Source organism: Lissotriton helveticus, chromosome 1_1 (assembly GCF_964261635.1).
Source record: "Lissotriton helveticus chromosome 1_1, aLisHel1.1, whole genome shotgun sequence".
Lineage (NCBI taxonomy): Eukaryota > Metazoa > Chordata > Amphibia > Caudata > Salamandridae > Lissotriton > Lissotriton helveticus.
This window is the reverse complement of record NC_136057.1, coordinates 929,905,475-929,923,769: the sequence shown is the minus strand read 5'-3', so window position 1 is coordinate 929,923,769 and position 18,295 is coordinate 929,905,475. Positions and strand designations below refer to the sequence as shown.

The following is an 18,295-nucleotide window of genomic DNA, read 5'->3' as shown; positions in this document are numbered from 1 at the left end:
ATATGCTCGATAAAATCTGTAGAGTCTCTGATGTAAGATTTTAGTTTCAGGACTGCCTCAAATAGAAAATGATCCAGATATCGGGAAAGATTCTCGGTTAAGCGGCCTATTGATGAAACGATTGGTCTTCCGGGGGGCTGTTTCATGTCTTTGTGTAGCTTGGGTAGGTGGTAAAATGTTGGCAGTACAGGGTTGGTTACTCTCAGAAACAAATACTCATCTAAGTCCAACATTGATTTGTCGTGCCATTTGGTCAAAAGTTCATGTAATTTGATAATACTGTCGTTGTATTGGATCTTGGTGGTCAATTCGTAACAACTCCGATCGTCCAGTTGCCTCATGACCTCACCCACATATTGTTCTCTTGTGAGGACAACGACGTTGCCTCCCTTGTCCGAGGGTTTGCAGATGATTGTTGTGTCCTCCTCTAAGCCTTTTAAAACTTCTCTTTGTAATTTCGTCAAGTTGTCAAAACTCGTTTGTTGGATGACAATAATAGGACATGTAGGCAACCAGATTTGTTGCCATTGCCAATCCACGGCAAGATTAGATCTGTCAAATTGGCGGTTTTGAACACACTTGCTAAACATAAATGGAGAAGGGAATTACCGAAACGCGTCTGTTATCAGTGAAATAAAAAACACTGCTTTGCCATAGTATCCTGCGAGTGCTGTCTCTTTTTCCTTGTAAATGGGAGAAAACTTTGAACCTTGAATATTACGCGAATGCACCAACGCGTGACGGCACCCGTCTACAGAGTGACTCGCTATCTGGTGTCCTTGGAGCAGGAATATATATATATATTACCTACTGGCGGTCGCCAGTAGGTATATATAGTTAGGATTTTTTCTCTATGGGATTTTTGAAAATTCTATGTCTAATAACTTTGGCGTTTGTGGACGGAATTGGCTGAAATTTTCAGGAAAATGGCACATTTTGTTTCTGAGCAGCCCTTGAAAATTTGGGGGGGGTTCGTCAAGGGGGGGCCGAGAATAAAGGGGGGTCCCAAAACGTGTTTTTAACATTGAGTTTTCCATAGGGCGGTTGGCCTCACTTTTAGCCCGAACGGCTGAATGGATTTGCACGAAACTTGGCAAAATTGTAGGGACTGGTAGCCCGATGTGCCTTTTGTAGGTCTCAATATATGTGCTCCAGTGGATTTTGAGAAATTAACGTTTAAAAAAAGATATATATCTGTAACAGCGGACCAGGCAGCGTCCCAGGACGCGTACTTTTCGCGCAACGGAGCTTTGTGAAGCGAAGCTGATTGGTTCTCCGGCGTCTGTCAACATTCCAAACAGTCCGTAGCGGCCGCCATCTTGTCTCTCGGTAGGATCGAGAGACAAGAGGAGGCCAAAGCGAAGGGGCAAATGACCATAAGGGGGAATAGTAGATCCTCGCTGACCCCCTAGGTTTGATGTGGAGGTTTTAAAAGGGCCCCGCGGGGCAAAAAAAAAAAATAATAATAATAATCGAACGGCTGAATGGATTTGCACGAAACTTGGCAAAATTGTAGGGACTGGTAGCCCGATGTGCCTTTGCTAGGTCTCAATATATGTGCTTCAGTGGATTTTGAGAAATTAACGTTCAAAAAAAGATATATATCTGTAACAGCGCACCGCTTCGCGTACTTTTCGCGTTACGGAGCTTTGCGAAGCGAAGCTGATTGGCTCTCCGGTGTCTGTAAACATTCCAAACAGTACGTAGCGGCCGCCATCTTGTCTCTCGGTAGGATCGAGAGACAAGAGGAGGCCAAAGCGAAGGGGCAAATGACCATAAGGGGGCATAGTAGATCCTCGCTGACCCCCTAGGTTTGATGTGGAGGTTTAAAAAGGGCCCCACGGGGCAAAAAAAAATAATAATAATAATAATCGAACGGCTGAATGGATTTGCACGAAACTTGGTAAAATATTAGGGACTGGTAGCCCGATGTGCCTTTGCTAGGTCTCAATATATGTGCTTCAGTGCATTTTGAGAAATTAACGTTCAAAAACAAGATATATATCTGTAACGGCGCTCCGCTTCGCGGAGATAAAATTATATCTGTATTACCTAGCTGTTGCTAACACCAGTTAGCGACGGCTAGTAGGAGATAGCGACCATCTTGGGCCCCACTTTGCATGTGAGTGATATTTATCACTAATGACATGCAAAGTGGGCATGCCAAGATGTTAGCGACTGGAAACAGTCGCTAACATCGCTATCTCCTATTATCAACTTTTGGAAATATTCGAGATAAGCGCGAATATCTCCAAAAAGTAACAGCTGCCCTGAGCAGTTCTTAGCCATGTTATGCAATGGGAGGTGGATAACATGGCTAAGAGCATTAGCTCGGTAATGCATGAATATCGCTGAGTTTTCAGCGATATTAATGCATTGCGGTCGTTTTTTATCGTATTTGCGATAAACCTTGATAATAGCAAGGTTTATCTGCGATAATTTCTGACGGTAAAAAAATCTTTGCAATGCATCGTTAGGGATAAATATCGCTTAACTTTGGTAATATGCCCCAACGTCTGTTAACGTTCGATTCGAAGGAAATCAGGAAGTGTTGAAAAACATTGTCTGCGCCATCTTGTCTTTTTTCAAATGCCACACTTTTGTTGTGCACGGCAGCCATTTTAGATGCCTTGACCAGACCCACTCTGTGCACGCTGTCGATCCTTAGCATGGCTCCCCACCCTCGCAAGCATCTCACCCAGGCAGTGGTCACCCCCGCTCTCTGTCTTATGCATGGGTAATAAACCTCCCCCCATCTGCGCTGCTCTTCCCTGAGAATCACACCCTGTGCCCGCCCGACACCTCCCTTTCGCCCTATTCACTACCGCACCCTCTGACACTCCTTTTCCTCTGTGTCCGATTGTCCAGGCCGGTCCTAGGCTATCAGCTAGCCCTGCAGATGTGGTTTATGGCCACAGCTGTAAAGAATCACCCCTCTTCAAAGGAGTTATAGTAGATCAAGGCCCACACTCGATGAGATCCGTCACAGCAGAAGCGTTGCTATTATCTGAAAACCATCCTGTATTGTGATTGGGGAGGGGACCGAGCGTGAAGCGGAAGATTCCAGGGATGACTCTTTGTACATCAAAGTTTTTACAATTATGTGTCACATTAAAAATATATAGCACTCCGACAAAGTAGTAAGATTATAAAACTTTAATACTTTATAAATATATACAAGAAAACAAAAATAGTAATAACATATAAACATTTTTAGGGAAAAACAACGAAGTAGCGGTCGGCTGTGCGAATAGTCCCAATGCAGCACAACGTCCAGATTTCCGGCGTGGGGCGTCGCGGGGGGTGGGTCATCAGTAGCAAACTGTTGTGCGAATAGTTCCAAGGCAGTAGAACGCGCCGAAATCTAGATGACACGAAAGTGATGTCTAGTAAGTTGCCACCCAGCAAATAACGGCGTGGGGCGTCGCGGGGGGTGGGTCATCAGTAGCAAACTGTTGTGCGAATAGTTCCAAGGCAGCAGAACGATGGCACCAAGGTGATGTCCAGTAAGTTGCCGCACTGGTTTTGGTATCCTACAATGCTGCTCCGAATAACGGCGTGGGGCGCCCCGGGGGAGGCGGCGTGAACGGGCCTCTCCAGGTGGAGTGTCATCTGTTGTAGTGGGGCGCCCCTTTACCGTTTCAGTTGCCATTCCGTCCGTTTTTGGTCCACTGTGTCAAAAGCCGTAATTCAGCTGAGTTGCGCCCACTCTTGCGGTGCAGCGATAGGCGGCTGTCACAGGACTCTCACAATGGCGGCAGGCTCTTTCCTTTTTGGGCCTGGTCCACTGAAATGGCCCTGGGACACCTTGGAAATCGGACGCTTGTATGCTAGGTCTTGGACCCCATTCTCGAAAGCGTCCCCTCCGCCTTGAGAATTCATCAAAAGTTTTGGGGGCCCCGACTCCTGCAGGCTTCTGGTGGGGAGCGGCTGCCATGATTGCTCGCGGAATGACCACGACGGAGCTACGAGATGGTGGTGCTCTCATGCTGACGCCAGTTTAGTCTGAAACATCCAGAAACAAGGTGGGGCTTTCATCGTTTGGGAAAAAAAAAAAAAAGTTTTCATCCAATGAAAAGTGTTGTTTTTAGGTCATATGATCAAGCCTTCCATCATTAGGAAACCAAAAGTAAAATGAACCAATGAAAAGTTTTATAAACAAGTCACATGACCTGTTATGCGGCATAGGGTATAAAATGCGGAGAAAATACGTTGGCACGTGAGGCGGCGTCAGTAGCGGACCGATGTGCGAATAGGCCGAAGGCAATACAACGTGCCAAGATCCGGATGGCACCGAGGTGGTGTCCAGCAAGTTGCAGCACTGGTGTGGCCATCCTACAATGCTGAAAGTCGGCGTGGGGCGCCCCGTTGGCCTGTGAGTTTGCGTCAGTAGCGGACCGATGTGCGAATAGGCCGAAGGCAGCACAACGCGCCAAGATCCGGATGGCACCGAGGTGGTGTCTAGTAAGTTGCCGCACTGGTGTGGCCATCCAACAATGCTGAAAGTCGGCGTGGGGCGCCCCGTTGGCCTGTGAGATGGCGTCAGTAGCGGACCGATGTGCGAATAGGCCGAAGGCAGCACAACGCGCCAAGATCCGGATGGCACCGAGGTGGTGTCTAGTAAGTTGTCGCACTTCTGTGGCCATCCTACAATGTTGAAAGTCGGCGTGGGGCGCCCCGTTGGCCTGTGAGATGGCGTCAGTAGCGGACCGATGTGCGAATGGGGCCAAAGGCAGCGCAACAATATTTTCTGACTGACACCACAAGGCGCTGAGATGCCAAGATCCGGATGGCACCGAGGTGATGTCTAAGTTGCGGACTGATGTGCGAATGGGGCCAAAGGCAGCGTAACAATATTTTTTGTATGGAAGATACCACTAGGCGTTGAGATGCCAAGATTCGGATGGCACCGAGGTGATGTCTAGCAAGTTGCTGTACTGGTGTGGTCATCCTACAATGCTGAAACTCGGCGTGGGTCGCCCCATTAGCCTGTGAGATGGCGTCAGTAGCGGACCGATGTGCGAATAGGCCGAAGGCAGCACAACGCGCCAAGATCCGGATGTCACCGTGGTGGTTTCATAGTTGAGAGGCACTTCATCTGCAGTGGGGCGCCGAGATCCGGATGGCACCGAGGTGATGTCTAGCAAGTTGCTGTACTGGTGTGGTCATTCTACAATGCTGAAAGTCGGCGTGGGGCGCCCCATTAGCCTGTGAGATGGCGTCAGTAGCGGACTGATGTGCGAATGGGGCCAAAGGCAGCGCAACAATATTTTCTGAAGAGAAGACACCAAAAGGTGCTGAGATTCCAAGATCCGGATGGCACCGAGGTGGTGTCTAGCAAGCTATGCAGTTGAGTTGTGTGCGCACTTGCGGCGAATAGGTCGAAGGCAGCATAACAATGTTTTTTGAATAGAAGACACCACAAGGCGTTGAGATTCGGTTACCACCGAGGTGATGTCTAGCAAGTTGCCGCACTGGTGTGGCCATCCTACAATACTGCTCCGAATAACGGCGTGGGGTGCCCGAAGGGGGGGGAGCCGGCGTGAATGGGCCTTCCTAGGTGGAGGCTCGTCTGCTGTAGTAGGGGGCCCCTTTACCGTTTCAGTTGCCATTCAGCTGAGTTTCGGCTGCTTTTGATGCTACAGCGACAGGCGGCTGCAAGAGGACTCTCAAAATGGCGGCCTGTTCTTTGGATTTGGGCCTGGTCCACTAAAATGGCCCTGGGACACCTTAGAACTCGGACGCTTGATTTTTTTTTCCTTTCCTGTACATGCAAAAAAAGGTAAATGCCCGGTACGTTACACGCTTCATCTGCCACGATGAACTCTCCAGAGGAACCGAAAAAAAATATAGTTGTGGTAACTATACCATGCATCGTCATATGGAGAGGTGGCACCAATTAATTATAGTGCTGCATAAAAGAGAGATTTGGAGGAGAACCCCTGACCTGCTAGTACATTCATCAAAGAAGTGGCACTGAGAGCTTCAGAGGCAAGGGAAACGGTCCCAAATATTTAGAAGAACTTTGGAAAGATTAAAATGACATGTTTAGATTGTGGCAAATTAATTTCATGTGGACAGATGAGTGTTACTCTAATAAATACAGCATATAAACATCATCATAGTCGATGGTTGGTAGAGACATTTTGACTATATCCTGGACCTGCCCGTCCTCGCCCAAAATGGCGCCGGAATAAATGGGACTCGTAACTCCTTGTTGTGTACTGGTTGCAGAACCTTGAAATCACGAGATACGTATGCAGTTTTGAAGCACATGGCGGGCGGGGACGAGAATTGATTGACTATTTCGACATCCGTATTGATATTAAGTTCTGATGTGTTATTGATTACTGTACTGTTGAAAGTTCGAATTAACGTCACCCATGGTACTTGCCCGCAAATGTATATCTAGATAATTTTATTGTAACTGGCCCTGTCGTATTTTAATTATAAAATGTACGTCCACCGATTCCGTAACTGTTAGACACCTTAGTTCTTGCAACCTAATGGCCCGCCCGTTACGTTCCTCTACAGTGTAAATGTCTATTCATCATATACGATTACAGTTTGCTCTGTGGCAGGCCCACGTGGTTATAGGCTCGTATTTGTATAATTAAATTTTCACAATAAAGGTTTTTAAAAGAAAACATGGTAGTAGTATATACATTGGTAAAGTTTTTAATAATAGTGACTGTTTTAGAATCATTAAAAGGCAAGTGAAATAAAGCAGACCAATTACATGAAGGGTAAAAGGTATAATACGAAGGAACGCAGTAAAGATAAATGGTCAAGGGCTGTTGTGTTTTCTATTCCTGCAACATAAAGTGATCGATAAGAATCTCATATTCAGGCGTATCGGCGACTAAGACAGCAGGTCGACCCTCTTTTGCTCAACGGCTCCGTCATGGGACGAAGAAACGCTCTTTTTCTCGAAAAAAGAATATATTTTACTTGCAGGACAGTTGTAAAATTTCCGGGAAAGTACATTAGCCTGGAACATTATAACATATATTTAAGAAAAAATAATGTTCGGAAGTAATGAAAAGCGTAATTTTTAGGTCATATGACCAAGCCTTTCATCATTACAATAAGAAAAGTAAAATGAACCAATGAAAAGTTTTATTAACAAGTCACATGACTTGTTATGCTTACGTTACGCGCTGCGCGCCCCGGATGACTTCCGGATGCGCTAACGCGGCGCGTCATATGACGCATTACGCGACAACGCAGGTCCAGAATATAGTCAAAATGTCTCCACCAACCAGCGGTCGGAACACAACCCCTTTCAGCAGGCTAAATAGTTCTGTTAAATGACAACAGAAGGGACAGGCAACAAGAACCATCAGTCAAAGAGGGGAGGGCTAGTTCTTCTCTACCGGGTTACATTGGGGCGCTACCGGAACTGATCGAATTGGTAGTCTACAGTGTTTCTGGATGTTTCAGACTGAAGCTGGGGTTAGCATGAGAGCAGCACCATTTCGTAGCTCCGTCGTGGTCATTCCGCAACCAATCATGGCAGCCGTTCTTTATCGTTATTTTGGGCGGGGTGGGTGTCGGAGCCGAGCTGTTTTGCAGCCATCATTGTGTGGAGTTCAGTTCATCTCACTAGTTTTGTATTTGTCATGAGGGGTTGTTCCTAATGTTTCTATTTTAGCGAGGTCAAAAAGAGATCCCATTAGTGGCCTACTGATTTTGCTCGATTCCTTTTCTTTTTTTTTTACACGATTTTTCGTTATCTGCAAAGACTAAACAGAGTATTGCGACTCTGTGTTTGTTTGTAAATAGAGAATGAACCAAAGAGAACTAATTCTAAAACAGTAAATACTTGGATAACAATCAATCAAATGGAGAGAGAAGCAGGCACGACGGATTACAACGGGGGCAAAGGCCTGCGTTAACTACCTTTCACTATCTGCAAAGAGAGAGTACTCCTAATAGAAATGAGGGGGGGGGGCACCATTCAAAGCAGATCAGTGTGCATAAACACGAAAAAAAATTCACCTACCACGTACTTGACATTCGACAGCTTATGATATTTGCTATTAAAAAACCATTGAAATTCACTGAAAAAACCATAGGTTATAGACCATATATAGTTAGGAATTAGCATTTACAAAACCTTGAAAATTCACTGAAAAAACCATAGGTTATAGACCATATATAGTTAGGAATTAGCATTTAAAAAACCTTATTTTACTCACACAAAACCATTGAAATTCCATATATAGTTAGTTGCACTAACTATATATTGCGCACCCGCAATCCACTGCTGATCATGTCACATATTACATCATTCATGACATGGTCAGTGACATCACTGATGACATCACTGATGACATCTCAAATGACATCACTGATGACATCACTGATGACATCTCATTTGACATCATTCTTGTGCTAATACGATAAACCTCTTCAGACTCTAATATAACCTTAGATACACTCAGTGTATACAGACACTCACACACTGCCACTCATCCATGGAGTTACTCACACACCCAGTCAGTCATGCAAAGAAACAATCTCACCTCCATTTCTTCAACTATACAGTTAAACACACCTTACTTATTGAAACATATACTAACACATATTTACTCTCTTATACAATCCCTGATACAAGTTCACAATGATCGATACAACCACTCACTCATTCAGTGGCTCTCATGCACAGTTATTTATATATGCCAACTCTCACATGTACTGTGTTTTACATATGTACTTACTATGACATGTAGCATTGAGATATCCATTCACTCATCAATACACTCATGCACACAGTCAACTGCCCATGTAGCTGTTTCCACATGCACTCTTGAACTCATACACCTAGTGAATAAACTGCTCACACCTCTATGCATAGAGTCACACACCTTCCAGCCACCCCCACACAAACTCAATCTCCCATAGAAATACTTGGGCAACCAATTAATAACACATATAGCCTCTCGTATAGCTAATGATCAACACATGCAGCAGTTTACAGAACAACAGACATAATGATGCACAAATTAAGACAGTTTAGTCACTAACCCATGCATTCAGTGAGACACATTTAATCACTCACTCATACAGTCAGTCACGCACCTACTAAATCCTTCATCCAGACACTTATACATCCACTCATTCTTCACTATGTAAGACATATTTTAACTTTACAGAAACATACAGTCACTGGATGTTGTCATCAGTGATGTCATCAGTGATGTCATTTGAGATGTCAGTGTGTGAGTGTCTGTATACACTGAGTGTATCTAAGGTTATATTAGAGTCTGAAGAGGTTTATCGTATTAGCACAAGAATGATGTCAAATGAGATGTCATCAGTGATGTCATCAGTGATGTCATTTGAGATGTCATCAGTGATGTCATCAGTGATGTCACTGACCATGTCATGAATGATGTAATATGTGACATGATCAGCAGTGGATTGCGGGTGCGCAATATATAGTTAGTGCAACTAACTATATATGGAATTTCAATGGTTTTGTGTGAGTAAAATAAGGTTTTTTAAATGCTAATTCCTAACTATATATGGTCTATAACCTATGGTTTTTTCAGTGAATTTTCAAGGTTTTGTAAATGCTAATTCCTAACTATATATGGTCTATAACCTATGGTTTTTTCAGTGAATATATATATAGATAGATATATATGCAAAAAAAGAGAAGAAGGGAACTCTGGGTAGTTCCCAAATTTAGGTGGAAGGCAGCTCCTGTATAGAGCACCCTCAACACCAGCGACACTAAATTTGCTCACCTCAGATGTCTTCTTTTCTATCAAAGTTTTTAAGCATAGGATTAGCACAGTGCTATCCACGCCGAGATAGAAATGGACAAAGTCTTTTGCCATTTGTACAGTAAAGTCTTTAAGCATAGCATTAGCACAGTGCTATCCACGCCGAGCTGTAAAATGACAAAAGCCATTTACCACTCCAGGCACAATATTACAGCCCGAGGACTGACAGTGGACCCGCATCAGTACGCCCCGTTCTGCAACACACGTAAACCACAAGGACTGCCATTAGTCATTCCCCACGCAGCACCTACCCAGAATATGATGCATTCTGGGTGCTGTAGGACAACCAGCACTACGGCAGGTGAGCGGTCACATGACAGGGGAGGTGCTTCCTATCCACAATGGGAGGTCTGCAGAGGCATTTAAAAGCGAAGCTATGTGACTGGTGTGCAGTGCAGCAGTGGCATCTGAAGAAGACGTTGGTGCCGAAATGCATTATGCCTACCTGCTTGTCCAAATAAAGGTTTCTCCGGTATTTCCCCGCGTGGCCTCTTCCTACAGTTCGTCTGGAGGTTTCTGCACATATATATATATATATATATATATATATATATATATATATATATATATATATATATATTTACTTAGGGCGCAACGGACCTTACATCTCTACAATAAGGACAATTTAAATAAATATTTCTGTGCATTACCCAATGGAGGGTTGAAAGTAAAAACAAAATAAAGTGAACCACGAGTACCAAGAGACATTGCGGCCACTGTGGGCGTGCCAACGGGGACGAACGTTTCAAAAAGAGCACAAATCTCGTGGGTTCACTAATCTTTAACAACAGAAACCTATCGGCGCACCTTTGAAAAAGTTACAGGAAGTAACGAAACATGTCAGGACTGCCGATTTGAAAATTCGAATAAAAGATGCAAGCTCCGTTGTCTGGTGTGCGGCTAAATTCTATCTGTGAGGAAGATTGGGGATAATGTATGTGTGTGTGTGTGTATATATATATATATATATATATATATATATATATATATATAGATCTAGAGAGAGAGAGAGAGAGAGAGAGAGAGAGAGAGAAAAAAAGGCCTAAGAGGCATTAGAGCGTTTCACAAGACAACAGGTTTAACAATCGTGAAGTGCAAACATAAGCAAAACAAGGTAAAAAGCATGAAACCCACAAGGTAGAAGAGAGCAGGTTCAAACGGCCGTCAAGCGCAAAACGTAAGCAAACCACAGTGAAATTGTAAAATCGACGAGGTGGAGTTGAAGGAGATAAGTTTAGGGGCAAGCATAGCTTTAGCCAAAATGACTTTCAAGAAGATGGATTTTGAGTCCTTTGTAAAGGTGGCATGCCATCAGGGCTAAAGAAAGGGACCTCTAAATCCTTGTTGTGCTTTAAGAGAGGCACTGGCTCATATAGCGTTCCTGCTTGAATGTGGGCAGCTGCAGGACAAGGGCATCTACGTTTCTCCAATTATGTTGAGGGCCTGAGGTTTTCAGTTTTCCAGTTGGGAAGGAGGGACAAGAGTTGTAGGGCTTTGTGCTTGATGCAAGCAGGTTTAAACAGGTTTATACTGTCTTGTGGCATCAATGGGAAGCCATTGAAGAGTCGCTAGGATGAGTGTGATGTAGTCATATTTCCTGTGACTTGAGATAAAACAAGCAACTGCATCAAGAAGTGCTCTGCTGGGAGCCAAATGGGCTTTGTAGACTAGAGAGAAGGAAAATCCCGTAGTCCAATCTGGGAATCTGGAAGATACCTTTTAAGCCTGGCTCTGGCATGAAATTTTTGTTTTAACTGTTCTTGTGGGTTCACACTAATATTAATAACTGGTTGCTTATACACCTCATTATCACCTAAGTTAAAAGAGCTATAATGGGTGGCGTGGCTTGGCAGTACATGGAGTAGGATGCAGCTCATCTATGCTCTGAGTCCCCGAATGCCTATACGCTTATTTTTGCCTGTCTTGCTGTTCCGGCCAATTGCGGACTCACCTGCTGCTTGGGTCCTAAGGTCCCTCCAGGGATCAGGCGACTGCAACCTAGGGCACAGCTTCTTGGTGGACGCAGTAACCTGCGTTGCTTCCAGGGTCTGGGAGCACCCATCATTTTGGCTTTCCGACTGTGGGGAAGAGTGCAGAATGCAACACAGTGCGCATGAGAGGCAGGCTGTTGACACGCGGCAGCGACAGATCCCTGAGGCGGCTTGCTGGCAGTGAGAGCGGGGAGCTTTGCAGGTGAGCGGGGTGCTGCCTGTCACTTTTCCTGCCAGATCTTCGGTTTCCTGGCCCACCATTTTTTGCAGACTCCTGGCAATGACTGGGCCTACTGCTGCACAGCGCTACAGGGTGCGTGGATGGAGTGCTGGCCTGCCGCTCCACTGGGCCTTCTGCCTTGCCCAAGGGGCTCCTGATTGAAGTCTACACTTGCAGACCCTATGAGCGAAGGGGATGACTGTCGAGAGCCTGGCTGCACCACAGGACGGGTGTGTCCTGTGGTTAGGCCCTTGCCTCCAAACATTGGATCATTGCATAGCCCCAGGGCGGAGGGCTGTGACACCCGCCACGTTACATCGCAGGGTGAGTATAAGTTGTGCCAGCCTGCAGCATGCTGCTTGAGGTCCCTTAGCTGATTGTTGCTCGGCACGGGGTAGTAGGAGCCCCGTGCAGACCAGGAGGTGTGAGGCGGTGGCCCAGCGGCGCTCTGAGGACTGAGTGTACTGGGAGGACATCGTCCTGCCCCAGACTCTTTGTGTCCCTGGGGGTTCCCTGAGGTGGTGTGGACCCCGGACACCCACAGACTCAACCAAGTGGTAATATGATTGATACTTTTTATACTCTAATGAGTAGGGATGTGGAGAAATGGGACACTGATAGTCAGTGGTGAGATATGAAGAGAGTAGATAATTTATTTATTTAAGCAATTTGTAGAGCGCACAAATACCCTTGGGTGTCTCGCCGCTGCGGACTGTGTAGAAGATCGAGCCAGGAGTGGGGTGCCTATTGATTAAAAAGCCATGTTTTTACCAGTTTCCTGAAGGCAAGTAGGGTTGGGCAGGATTTAATATGTAGAGGGAGGGTGTTCCATAATTTGGCAGTGGCGACAGTGAATCTTCTGTCACCTCAGGAAACTTTTCTAGTGCGAGGGACCTTCAAAAGGTCGGCTGTTGATGAACGCAAGGGTCTATTGGGAGTATAAACAATCAATCAATCAATCAGGTCATTTGTTGAGCGCACTACTCACCCGTAGGGTCTCAAGGCGCTGGGTTGGGGGGGGGGGGGGTGCCGTTACTGCTCGAACAGCCAGGTCTTGAGCTTCCTCCTGAAGGAGAGGTGGTCTTGGGTCAGGCGTAGGTCGGTCGGGAGTGAGTTCCAGGTCTTGGCGGCCAGGTAGGAGAAGGACCTTCCTCCTGTTGTCGCTCTTCGGATGCGGGGGACGGCGGCGAGGGCGTGGCTGGTTGATCTGAGGAGGCGCTTGGGAGTGTAGAAGTTGATCCGGTTGTTGAGGTAGCTCGGGCCTTGGTCGTGTATGGCTTTGTGCGCGTGGGTGAGGAGACGGAAGGTGATTCTCTTGTTGACCGGGAGCCAATGCAGATCTCTCAGGTGTCCGGAGATGTGGCTGCGTCGGGGGATGTCGAGGATGAGTCTGGCCGAGGCGTTCTGGATCCGCTGGAGTCTCTTCTGGAGCTTGGCGGTGGTTCCGGCGTAAAGGGCGTTGCCGTAGTCCAGTCGGCTGGTGACGAGGGCCTGGGTGACCGTCTTCCTCGTCTCGGTGGGGATCCACCGGAAGATCTTCCGTAGCATGCGCAGGATGTTGAAGCAAGACGAGGAGACGGCGTTTACTTGTCTGGTCATGGAGAGGGAGGAGTCCAGGATGAAGCCCAGGTTGCGTGCGTGGTCCGTCGGTTTGGGTGCGGTGCCCAGGGCGGGGGGCCACCAGGAGTCGTCCCAGGCGGAGGGCGAGGAGCCCAGGATGAGGACCTCCGTCTTGTCCGTGTTCAGTTTCAGGCGGCTGGTCGTCATCCATTCGGCTACCTCTCTCATCCCTTCGTGCAGGTTGGCTCTGGCGGTGGCGGGGTCGTTGGTCAGGGAGAGGATCAGCTGGGTGTCGTCGGCGTAGGAGATTATGTTGAGGTTGTGTTGGCGTGCGATGGCCGCGAGGGGGCTCATGTAGACACACAGAGCCTTCTTCAAGAAATCAGGTCCAATTTTGTGGATGGCCTTGAAGGCAATGCAGAGTGCTTTGAATTTAATTCGGCTTATTATAGGTAGCCAATGAAGTTTTCAAACTACTGTTGAAATTGGTTGATACTTGGGGGTACCTGGTAATCTAACTAGTGGCGAAAGAGAAGCCCATAGAACGCTCGAACACAACAGTTATATTATCATAAGAGAAGCAGATAAAGGAGGCAATATTGTTGTTATGAACCGCTCTGAGTACAATAATGAAATTATGTCCCAACTAAATAATACCCTAGTTTTATGAAAAGCTTCACAATAATCCCATGTTTGATTTGAGAAAAAACATCAATACACAATTGCAAAAGTGGTATGATGGTGGCCTACTATCCATTGATGAATTCCATTACTTGCATATTGATAGATCAAGATACCTGTGTCTGTATACACTGCCTAAAGTTCATAAAATGGCTTTGTCCCCACCAGGGAGACCTGGAAAGGAGTTGGCCTTACGACTAGGGCGGTCGGTCTTTAATCTGGGGAACCGGGTTTGATTCTCGGCAATGACGCTGAACATCCTGTGATTCTGGGCAAATCACTTAATCTCCCTGTGCCTAACAAAAATGAATGTGTCCCCATGTAACACAACTGGTACTATGTAAAGCGCTCTGATACCTGATACCGGGTCAAGTTCGCACTATCTATAACTCTGTCAAAAATATTGTTTCGGGGATTGGGAGACCCACAGAGAGGATCTCAGAATTTGTTGATTTGTTCTTGCAAACGTATGTAGAGAAGCTTCCCTCATAAATAAGAGACACTAAACATGCTTTGAATGTTTTACAGGACTTATAATGGGAGTCAGGGCTATGGTTGGTTACACTTGATGTTACATCACTGTACACATCTATTTCACATGAGAAGGGTATCTTAGCCCTAATGCGTATTATTAATACTAGGCAAGCAATTTACTATGAACAGTTCTCAAATCTCTTAAATGGTTGCCCTACGAAGCTAGAATTCAGTTAAAGATTGCCGTTCTGGTGCACAAAGCTCTGCATTTCAATACTCCCAGATACCTATTACAAAATTCTTGAATTATCATGTGCTGGTAGAGCCTCAAGAAGCGCTAACACTTTCCTCCTGAAAGCATTCATCCTTACCAAAAAGAGAACTTGTAACCGAGCCTTCTCTGGCGCGGCCCCAAAGATATGGAACTCTCTTCCACCGTAAATTTGCAGAATCTCCTCAACGGCTGCTTTCTAACTGAAAGCCAAAAGAGTCCTAATGAATACATTTTTACCATAATTGGACTAGGTTTCTCCTGCTCGAAGCTAGTGATCCTACATTCATTGTACAAACATTTGATGCTGTTCTTCCTTACCATGCGATAGTGTGCCTTCCTGCGTAGCATGTTATATACCTGTTTATTGTATTACTCATCCTGTCTTATTTGCCTTGTAATTATGTGATTATTCCTTTTTTTTGTATTCTTACTCTATGTCATCATTGCTTTTATGTCCTTCCTTCCATTATTTTTTTTGCAAAGCGCTCTGATGTCCTTCGGGATCTTGTTTGGGCTATGTAAAACTTTATAAATAGAAATAAAATAAATAACACATACTCAGATGTTATTAACCATGACTAAAATGGTTTTGGAGAACAATGTATTTTTGTTTGACAAGACATGGTATCGACAGCTACAGGGGGCCGCCATGGGTTCCAGGTTTGCTCCCTCCTACGCAAACCTCTTCATGGGGTTTTTCAAGGAGGGACACATCTGGGGCCCAGGGGGCTCAGAATGAGTCTACCATATCCTGTACTGGGGGCGGTACATTGACGATTGCCTGCTAATCTGGACAGGCAATGAGTGAATTAATTACTTATCTCAATTCTAATTATGCCAACATGAGATTCACCAGCAAATATAGCCATGAACGTAATGAAATTTTGGATCTTGAAATTTCCGCAAGACAACCTCATGCTTCATGTGTCTAGTTCTCACCCTAGGAGCCAGATTAACGCGATTCCCTTTGGAGAAATGCTGAGAGTCAGACGTAATTGTAGTGATAATATTGAATTTCAAATATGCCTTCAGGATATGGAGAACGCTTTTTAGTCAGAGGATGCAATGTACATGTAGTGAGAATAGCCATAAACAGAGTGAACAGAATAGAGAGACAGCAAACACTACAACACCGCACAGATACAAGAAAGGATTCTAAGATAGTGCATCCAATTGAAGATTACAAAAGTATGTTCAACAGGTATCGTAAGTGCCTTAATAAATATTGGCACCTGTTGAAGAGTGATAGAATGTTAGATGAGGTTTTGACCAATTACTGCTTGGTCACTTACCGGAGAGGACATACTCTGAGGACTCTCCTCTGTTCCAGTTATCCATTGCCTAGACCACAGAAGAACTGGTTAACACCACATATGTTGGGCTTCTTTAAATGTGGACACTGTATGGTGTGCAGGTGGACCCAAGATAATACTGTCAATTTCTCAGACGGGAGGGGGAGGAACTACACTATACGTCATAATGTCATGTGCTACACAAAATTTGTAGCTTATGTCATAATGTGCAAGTGTGGACTCGTGAACGTTGGGAGCACAATCAGGGCATTCAAGGACAGGATATATGAACACATGAGGGCATTAAAGATGTAGGACCCTAGATACCCAGTAGCAGTACAAATAAGAGAGTGTGGCCAACAAGGACTACATAAGAACTTTGAATTTTTTGGTATAGACCATATACCACGAGACCCGAGGGGAGGAAATAGAGAACTAACCTTTAGGAGATGTGAAGCAAAATGGATATTGCGTCTGCACACGGCTGTGAATGGGCTAAATACAGACCATGAACATCTGTTGTGGCTTATTTTTACAGTAATGCATACTTATTTCCTTCTAATTGTAATGATTCAATGATAGTAGTGAGGTTTTCCCACCGATGAAGAGTAATGGTTAATGATGCTTTACAACTAAATGTTTACTGTATGCTTAAACGATGTGAGGTGTTTCTAGTGATTACTGCTCCTAGCATGCATATTGCGCTATAATGAATCTTGGAGCACAAAACACACCGGTTTGGGGTTCCTGTTCCAGTTAGGGTGTAATTGTTACATTAATATCTTTTACTTATTGATTCACACACACACGTTCTTTCCTAAGACTGACACACATAGCTTTTAATTTTCAAGAAGTGGAGATCACTGCCATCTCATCTGAGCATCCTGACATCAAGATGAGAAGGATGAGGGATTCTTATATTTTTGACTGGATAGGCGTTACATGTAATTTAGCGTGAGCTGGATGTGCAGTTTTGGTTTTTTCGTCTATGATAGTTATATCATCTCTTATGGGTTGTTATATTGTAAGGAATACTCGGCGGAATTACTCCATTAGGGCATAGATAATTGTATCTATGCCGGTTCCGGCAGTGACATACACATGGACCAAGGCAATTAGAATCTATGATAGATACATCATTGTTATGGCCATTTGTATGCCATAACTTTATGTGATATTGGGAGAAAACACTCACTCCATCATGGCTTAAGAGAATTGTATTGACGTCGGTTTCTATAATTTTATGTGATACTGGGAGAGAACACTGCACCATGTCATAAGAGACTTGTACTTACACCGGTTTTCTCACTATATATGTTACAGCGTTACTTTGATTTACACCATTCCAACATGTCGACGATTTATGGCTCATGCTATACACACATTAAAAAAAAATTACGTTTTACCACACCTACTCAGGATTAATATATGGAGATGCTAGACTAGCGATTGTATTTGCCGGTCTTACTTATATCTTTCCAACTTTGTTTCATTTTACACCACTCCAAGATGGCAGCAAATTACAGGTCATGCCATATCTAATTTACTTACACTTGGAGACTTTGTATTGGAGATAAAAAACAGGTGGTGACAAACTATCTTTATTGTGGCGCAATATTGTCAGATGGTATGGATGTACTTTTGTGCGATTTACACTATTCTAATATGGTGATGATTTACTCATGCCGAATATATTCTATATACATGCTGTACAAATAGAGTAACCCATACTGGAGATGTGGCGAGGTGTTGCTTTACTATACACATAGTGAATCCTTTATCTGATCCCTTATGTGGATCTTCAACCACTTTAATATGGCACAGAATTTCGATCCGGCCGGACACATGTATAAATAGCACGTCATTAACAATATGGCGCATGGATGCCACAACAGATATGGAGATGCGGGATGATCTACGCCTGACCATACTCAGGTGAGTTGGGACGGTTATACCGGTCTTTTACCGGGTGGAGGATTATTTGGATGCATGTAAAACCGGTTTGGTAT

At 44.8% G+C, this 18,295-nt stretch overlaps 1 protein-coding gene across 3 annotated transcripts in view; it reads left to right on the top strand.

Annotated features, from left to right (window-relative positions):
• The window catches only part of CPM (carboxypeptidase M), a 300,531-nt gene that overhangs the window by 31,706 nt on the left and 250,530 nt on the right, over positions 1–18,295 (top strand). Inside the window, exon 1 of one of the 3 annotated variants that reach the window (XM_078676709.1) lies at positions 18,129–18,221. The exons of the other annotated variants lie outside the window; for them this stretch is intronic. The gene's annotated coding sequence lies outside the window, so the exon portion shown is untranslated. Of the gene's footprint in view, positions 1–18,128; positions 18,222–18,295 lie in introns of those variants that run through there. 3 annotated transcript variants of the gene reach the window in all.